The sequence below is a fragment of the Spinacia oleracea genome, chromosome 6, assembly GCF_020520425.1.
Source record: "Spinacia oleracea cultivar Varoflay chromosome 6, BTI_SOV_V1, whole genome shotgun sequence".
Taxonomy (NCBI): Eukaryota; Viridiplantae; Streptophyta; class Magnoliopsida; order Caryophyllales; family Amaranthaceae; genus Spinacia; species Spinacia oleracea.
Genome location: NC_079492.1, coordinates 15060325 through 15067271, shown reverse-complemented (window position 1 = coordinate 15067271; position 6947 = coordinate 15060325). Strand labels below are relative to the sequence as shown.

General features: G+C 36.5%; 2 non-coding genes across 2 annotated transcripts; both read right to left on the bottom strand.

The window, feature by feature from the left end:
• Window positions 1-1571: 1571 nt before the first annotated feature.
• LOC130464733 (small nucleolar RNA snoR80) lies at window positions 1572-1704 on the bottom strand. The gene has a single exon (XR_008925085.1). It is a non-coding gene; the product is annotated as a small nucleolar RNA snoR80 (small nucleolar RNA).
• Window positions 1705-1780: 76 nt separating this feature from the next.
• LOC130464721 (small nucleolar RNA Z152/R70/R12) lies at window positions 1781-1890 on the bottom strand. Its single transcript, XR_008925074.1, has one exon. It is a non-coding gene; the product is annotated as a small nucleolar RNA Z152/R70/R12 (small nucleolar RNA).
• Between the last annotated feature and the right edge of the window lie 5057 nt (window positions 1891-6947).

The window sequence follows — 6947 nt, the reverse complement described above, 5'->3', positions numbered from 1 at the left end:
CAACTTTGGACTTGTCGGCGGTAACAATTAAGTTAGCGGGTTAACGTTTGACCAAAACAAAACGCTAGTGAATAAAAGTATAGGTGTTTGGCTAGTTAGCAAGTTTGAGTATAAAGTAGTGAATAAAAATAGGGGCGTGTTTGGCGATAGCGATTAAAGTAGCGGGAATGATAATAAATAAAAATAGGGATGTTTGGTAAGTTAGCGGTTTGAGTAGCGAAGAAGTAGTTAAAAAAGAAAGGGGTGTTTGGCAACCCGGTACTCAATCGCTACCCGCTACCGTTAGTTTTGCCGAACAGGGCTTAAACAAGAGTTATACTTTGTATTTGCTCACTTACCATAGCACATACCGTAGCACATAATAAACTGTATTATGACGGATTTATACTTTGTATTTGCTCACTTACCATAGCACATAATTTTAGGAGGTACCAAGCAATGCCTTGACCTAGTGTAAAAAATTTCATCTATTAACCAAAATGTGAAGTTCAATTCCGAGTAGGGGCACTTTAAGGGAGAGTTCCCTTTATCATTCCCAACACTCTCAAAGTATATCGCCCACTAACCCTGGCCGACTTGACCTATGCGGGTTCTGGTCAAATAGGGCGCTTCTTAAATTTATTAGGAAGGTGTAATACCTCAAACTTTTAAACTTTGATTTATTAAAACTAAAAAAAATATCTATTAGTTTTATTTCGTCTTCAAATATTTACAAACTAGTCTTATATGCACGCGATGCGTGCGAAATTATTAAAAAACTTAACATTGTATTGTTACAACTTATATATCACAACGAAAAATCAAAATTTCATTAATGAAGTCGAAAATGTTCACAATTGTTCCAACAAATCGAATTCAAAAATGAAAAATGTTGAACAAGTTCGTCAAATTAGCAGGTGCAGTGTCCAACAATTGCTAACGGAAACATTGCACCTGCCAGCCCCTCTTCTGCTTCAAAATCCTCAATATGCATATCCAACAAGGAAAACCCCAATTACAATAGCTTATAGATCTGAAATCAACCTAATCCACCGGAAAACAAATCAATACACACGGCAAAATCGAAGTTGTAACACAGAAGAGTCATACGCGCAACAATAATTACGCGCGCTTTAGGATGAACACTCTGCAATCACCAAAAGATAAAGCTAAGGATGATTAAAACATGAATTATGGGGCTTAAAGCCTTAATTTCAGCACCTCTGTCATAAAGTTGAACCCAACAAAACTAATTATATAAATGTGGTCACATTGGCATTCAAAGAAATCAGCTAGCCTGATTACCGACGAAAGACATGAAATTAAGTTGATGCAGTCAAGTAACAAAGGCTGCTAGATAACAGCGAAGAAGATCGCTTAGAACTTAGAAGTTATCTCTATTACATTCAAAGAGCCAAATACTTACATAAAATTGGTTGAGCATTGACATGAACTATTGCAGTTAGAAAGTAGGAAAGTGTTTTCCCTGATCCCGTTTCTGCTAGACCAATTAGATCACGACCCTTTAGGGCCATCGGCCATCCTTGAGCTTGAATAGCAGTTCAGTAAAGCCGGCCTTCTTTATCTCTTCCAAAAGAAACCTTTCCAAGATCATATGACACCAAAAGAAACAAAATCACTGATCAGGATAAACCACATTCTTATAATTTATCTAGCATCCGAGCCATTACACCATAAGGAATAGATTTCTCCTACGGAATTGGTATTTGGATGCAACCTAACATTCACATTTATATACAATGAATTAAAGTAAATATGAAATTTGTGTGTTATACAAAGTAATGCTCAGTGGAAGGAGAAGTTGTTTATTTGAAAGGATCACGGCAAGGCCAATAGATCCTGTCAATTGCCTAAAGAACACTCACGTGTTATTTATCTCATCATAGCAAGAAACAACACACTTCATGCACATGTAAACAACTCTAAACAACCAACATTATGCAACGCTATCATAGTTGGAGTAACTATGAAAGAGAGATATAAGAGTTTCAGTGTGTGTAACAATCAGATCATAGATCATTACTTGATCTCACCGAAATTGTTTCTTAAATCTCCTTACAGGTAAAATCCCCACCCACACACACACTAAGAGAAAAACTCTAGAGAAAAGGGATAAAGAACAAATCCTTTGGTGGACTGAGAAGGCGTGTTGCATACTTTTCTTGGAATTTGGAAATTTACAATACTACTCATGCATTATGATAATTCTATCTCCAGGAGAGGGTACGGTATTGAGAAGCAGAAAGGGTTGCTAATAGTTGAAAAGCTTGATTATCTCCAGTCGGAGGTTCTGCAAGAAATTTTTGGCCTCGTATCAAAACCACTAATGACTGTTGGACTTTGGATAAAAGAGGTACTTGGTCACCTGTGCTGGTTCCATTGTTTGTTAATTCCATCCACTCAGCCAGACCATACAACAAAAGTAAGACCATAACTCACTCCTAATTCAAAATAATAAAACATAATCAATTAAACTTGAAAGTCTTGAACTAATTAACTTCTCATTATCCTACACCACTTCAATATGAAGCTGTTATCTAATGCATAATAATCAACTTGATAAAACCTTACCATTTCAAATTCTTACCATTTTTCCATTATTAAACTGCCAGTAAAATTCCAGTAAAAATTCAAACCCTAATGAAATGCCAGTAAAAATGTCAGTAAAATTCTTACAGGTATAGCAGCATCTCGGAAATCTTTAAAGGCAAATTTGCGAAAGACAACCTTTTATAATCACTTTTTTTGCGAAAGACAACCTTTTATAATTTTTTTTTGCGAAAACAGACCTAAAACTAAATAAAATTTGCAAAAGACAACCTGAATGCATTTTCAGGCGTTGACCTACATTTTTCTGGTTTGACTTGGCATGTGCCGGTCACGTGAGGCCTAATTTTCTTATTTCCACCCTTTTCCCTAATTTTTTCCTCCCATATAAAAGCTACTTCCTTAAAACCTAGAAAAAAATCCTCTGGGAAGACAAACAGAAGGTGAACGAACGCCATTAATGAAGCTCTGCAAACAACGAAGTTCCATTGAATGCTGTAAGTCATTTAATTCCAAACGTCACTTTCTTCAACTACTTCAAATTATGGTTATTTTCCATTTTTGGGTAAAAATTCTGAACTTTTTGCATTCTATTTGGGTAAAACCCCTAACTTTTCTTCATCAAAATTACACAAAATTAATGAACAAAACTTACCGAAAATAAGTTGTAGAGAATCGAAAAGTGGTTAATTGAGAAGCAATTGAAGCAATTTCCTCAGAATGAATCAGCAACAAGATTGGGGGATTCGAAAATTTGGGGGAAGGAAGAACAGAGAAGAAGAAAAATAAATTTTGGGGGATTTTTTTAATTTTTGCCTCCAACTAAGTTTTAAGGGAGTGAAAGAGGGTGTACTTAGTAAAACCGGCCAAGTCAAACCGGAAAAATGTAGGTCAACGCCTGAAAATGCTTTCAGGTTGTCTTTCGCAAATTTTATTTAGTTTTAGGTCTGTTTTCGCAAAAAAAAATATAAAAGGTTGTCTTTCGCAAAAAAGCGTTTATAAAAGGTTGTTTTTCGCAAATTTGCCATCTTTAAAAGTGAATTCCACATTAAGGCTGATTGTTCCCAGAAGATGGTGCGACACTCCTTCAACACAGAAAATCCATCTCAGAAAAACAGGAGAGAAAAATTAAAGCGGGAGAATAGAGAGAGGAAGAGATAGAAATTGCCTTTTTGCTCAGGGAGAATGACTTTGTTACTGATAACATTCAAGCTTTGGTAGACTTGCATTGAATCAACGTTGATTATCTCAATTGGGAAATGGGCTGCTAAATCGATTGCTTATTTTGATTTGCCGGACCCAGTTGGCCCCATTATCACCACTACTTTGGGTTTATCTTCTCTTCCGCCATTGTTAGGGTTTTGGAGCTTTACGGGGATGGAAGTATTTACAACGCAAATGAACAATATTTTTTTACTAAAATGCAAGACTAATTGCACAACCAAAAATTACAATCAATAAAAAATGTCCCATGAAAATAATAGAATTACGGAAAAATAAAACAAAATTGAGAGTACCTTTTGAAGATCTTCATATTTTTCGGTTACATCAGCCTCAATAATATCGATGTTTCCTAAATTCTTGTTGCAATCTTTAGATCTGTGGATGCGAACGATTCCATAAAATAACAAAAAAATTAATCAAAACAAAAATAAAATCCCTAGGAGAGAGAAAGGTACGTTGAGGAACAAAGTATCAGACTGGGCGGTTGATGCGGTGGCGGTTGAAGGTTTTGGGGTTGAAGATTGAAGGTTCTGAGGAGGGGGAGAGAGAGAGAGGGAGGGAGGGAGGGAGGGAGAGAGAGAGAGAGAGAGAGAGAGATTGGGTATATTGAAGGTTTTGGGTAATCGTTTTTTTTTCAAAAATGATTTTCCTGACTTGTTGAATATCAGTTTTTTAATTGAATTAAAATCCAGCATTTAAATCAATAAAGAATCAAAATTTGAATTTAATTTAATTGTTGAAGTGTAGAGGGTATATTAATATTTTTTTATATGGGGACACCAAAAGCGTGATTACGAAAATAACCCTCCCCTCTTGGCTTATATAATAGAGATAATTTAATTTCGTTATTTTAACAATTATTTTTACGATGATTTAAACAATAAACTCCTAATCAAAAAATTATTTATGAAAAAGATATATTTTATAAATAATTATTTTAAAAACTATGTTTTAATTAAACATTTCTATTTCTATAAATTCCTAAAAATAGCAATAAATTTCAGAAATTTGCCTAAAATGACCAAAATGCCCCCAAGAGAAAAATTGTCATCTTCCTCCCATGTCCTTCTTCCCCACGTATGAGTGGGCAGCAAGAAAATCCTTGACTCCTCTTTCTCCTTAATTCAATCCACATTCATTGCCTTGGCCTCCAAAGTCTTCATTCTTCTTATTCATTCTACTCCCATGGTGACTTCATTGATGATGTCAATGAAGCTTCCATGGCACTATAAATAGCACCATAATCTGTCTCAATTTTCTCAGCAAATCAGTTTCATCAAAACTGAAACCGAGTAAATAAATTTCTTCTTGTCCTTCCCTACACTTCGCCATGGTCGTGGAATACCACCACCATTGCCGCCCTTTGTAAACACAAACAACTCATCCCATCCACCTCCACCACTGCCCACCATCACCAACACTGTCTACCACATATAGGTTGTTGATACCGAAAATAATTACAGAGAAGGAGAAGATATTACTTGATTGTAGATCTCATAAGAATAGCGTTGCGCCATGGTATGGAGGTCACTGGTTTAGAAGCGAATTTCGCCATCCTACTGGTGCAGGCTTATAGTGACGAACGCCCTCCAAGGTTAACACAACACCTATAAATTCTACAACCCGAACTCAAAGGTTGGAATTGCTCAATAACTGCTCAGATCTCGAATGGAGATATTAGGGTTTGGGTTTAGGGTTTTCAGTCTCTCCATAAATCTGAATATTATATTATACTAGGAAAAGACTAAAATGGAGTATTTATATGTTTTACAAGAAAAGGAAACAAAACAAGGTGGGTTCAAGTCCTACCGATCCACTGGGCCATTTAACCCTACCGGGCCAAAACCTGAAAAACTTTGAATGCATTATTATTTCCAACACCACCACTACCACTACTGCCCATCTCATCATCTCCGCCTCCATCTCCGGCAAAAAAAGCGACCCGACACCTCCCTTATTTCTCTCTCCTCCTCGCAGCCCGCACTCCCCTGCTCCCTATTTCTCCTCCCGCTGCACCACTAGTGTTGCGCCACCACTCCCCAGCCACCCTCACCATCTCCTAAACCCATCTCCGCCCAACATTCCCTGGCGAACTGCTGCTGCCACCGCCCAAAACCACCCAACCATCTCTCAACTTCCCTGTTTTCTCTCCTCTGTTCGCACTCTCTCTCCCTTCCCTTATTGTCGCGCCGCCTTGTGACCACCATCATCGTTGCATTTCCGCCGCGGTTTCGCGTTGTTGTGCCGCCCAGGCGCCGGCCACCGCCTCCCTTCCACTTCTCTTCCCTCTTCGTTCGTCTCCCCTGCTCGTGCTCCAGTTTCGCAGGAAGCAAGTTCCAATTTGGATCTTTGTTTTCCTTTATTTTCCAAGCTAAGGCCCAATTCCCTTAGCCCAATATCCCAAAGTGAGTTTCCAATATCTCAAAGTAAGTTCTATTCTTCTATTTAAACACTCATGTTAATATTTCATAGAAATCAATTGTTACTTATTTTAATATTGTGATAATATAGATTTTAAATGATGATTTCAAATATATGTTGAAATTTGGTTTAAATAATTATTTCATGAAATTATAATCTAAAATGTTATTTATAGAATATTGATTGAAAAAAAAAATTATTGTTTTAATATTATTTAATAATTTAATCTTTTCAAAGAAATCGGACTCGGAGCTCAGAAGGAACAAACCAAGGAAAAATCTTAGCAAATCGCGTAATTGAGGTAACGACTATTGCTAGTACCCATGATCCCCTTCTAAATATGATTATTAAATTATGACGTTATGATTAAATGATAAATTTTTTGATGTGTTTTATGGATCATGGGAATGAAATATGATTTGATTGAATTATTTCTTATACTACGATGTTTATGAGAAACCATGAAATAAATGATGTTAGGAATTTATGCTACTTCAACTGAAGTACAAAGGCTAAGAAAAGTAAATTTAACGAAACATGATAAATGAAAGTGGAAGACCTAGTCCATTTGGCAGTATATGTTCACAGGTTATGATTCACGGTCATGCATGTACCCATGGGGCATCCGCCCATTGAGCCAAAGCTCTCATGTTTTATAGGCACCGGGCCCATTGTGGAAGACATTCCACCATGTCATACTTTTCAACGACTAGCATGTTAATAAAAGGTTATGAATAAATTAATATGATGTTTTA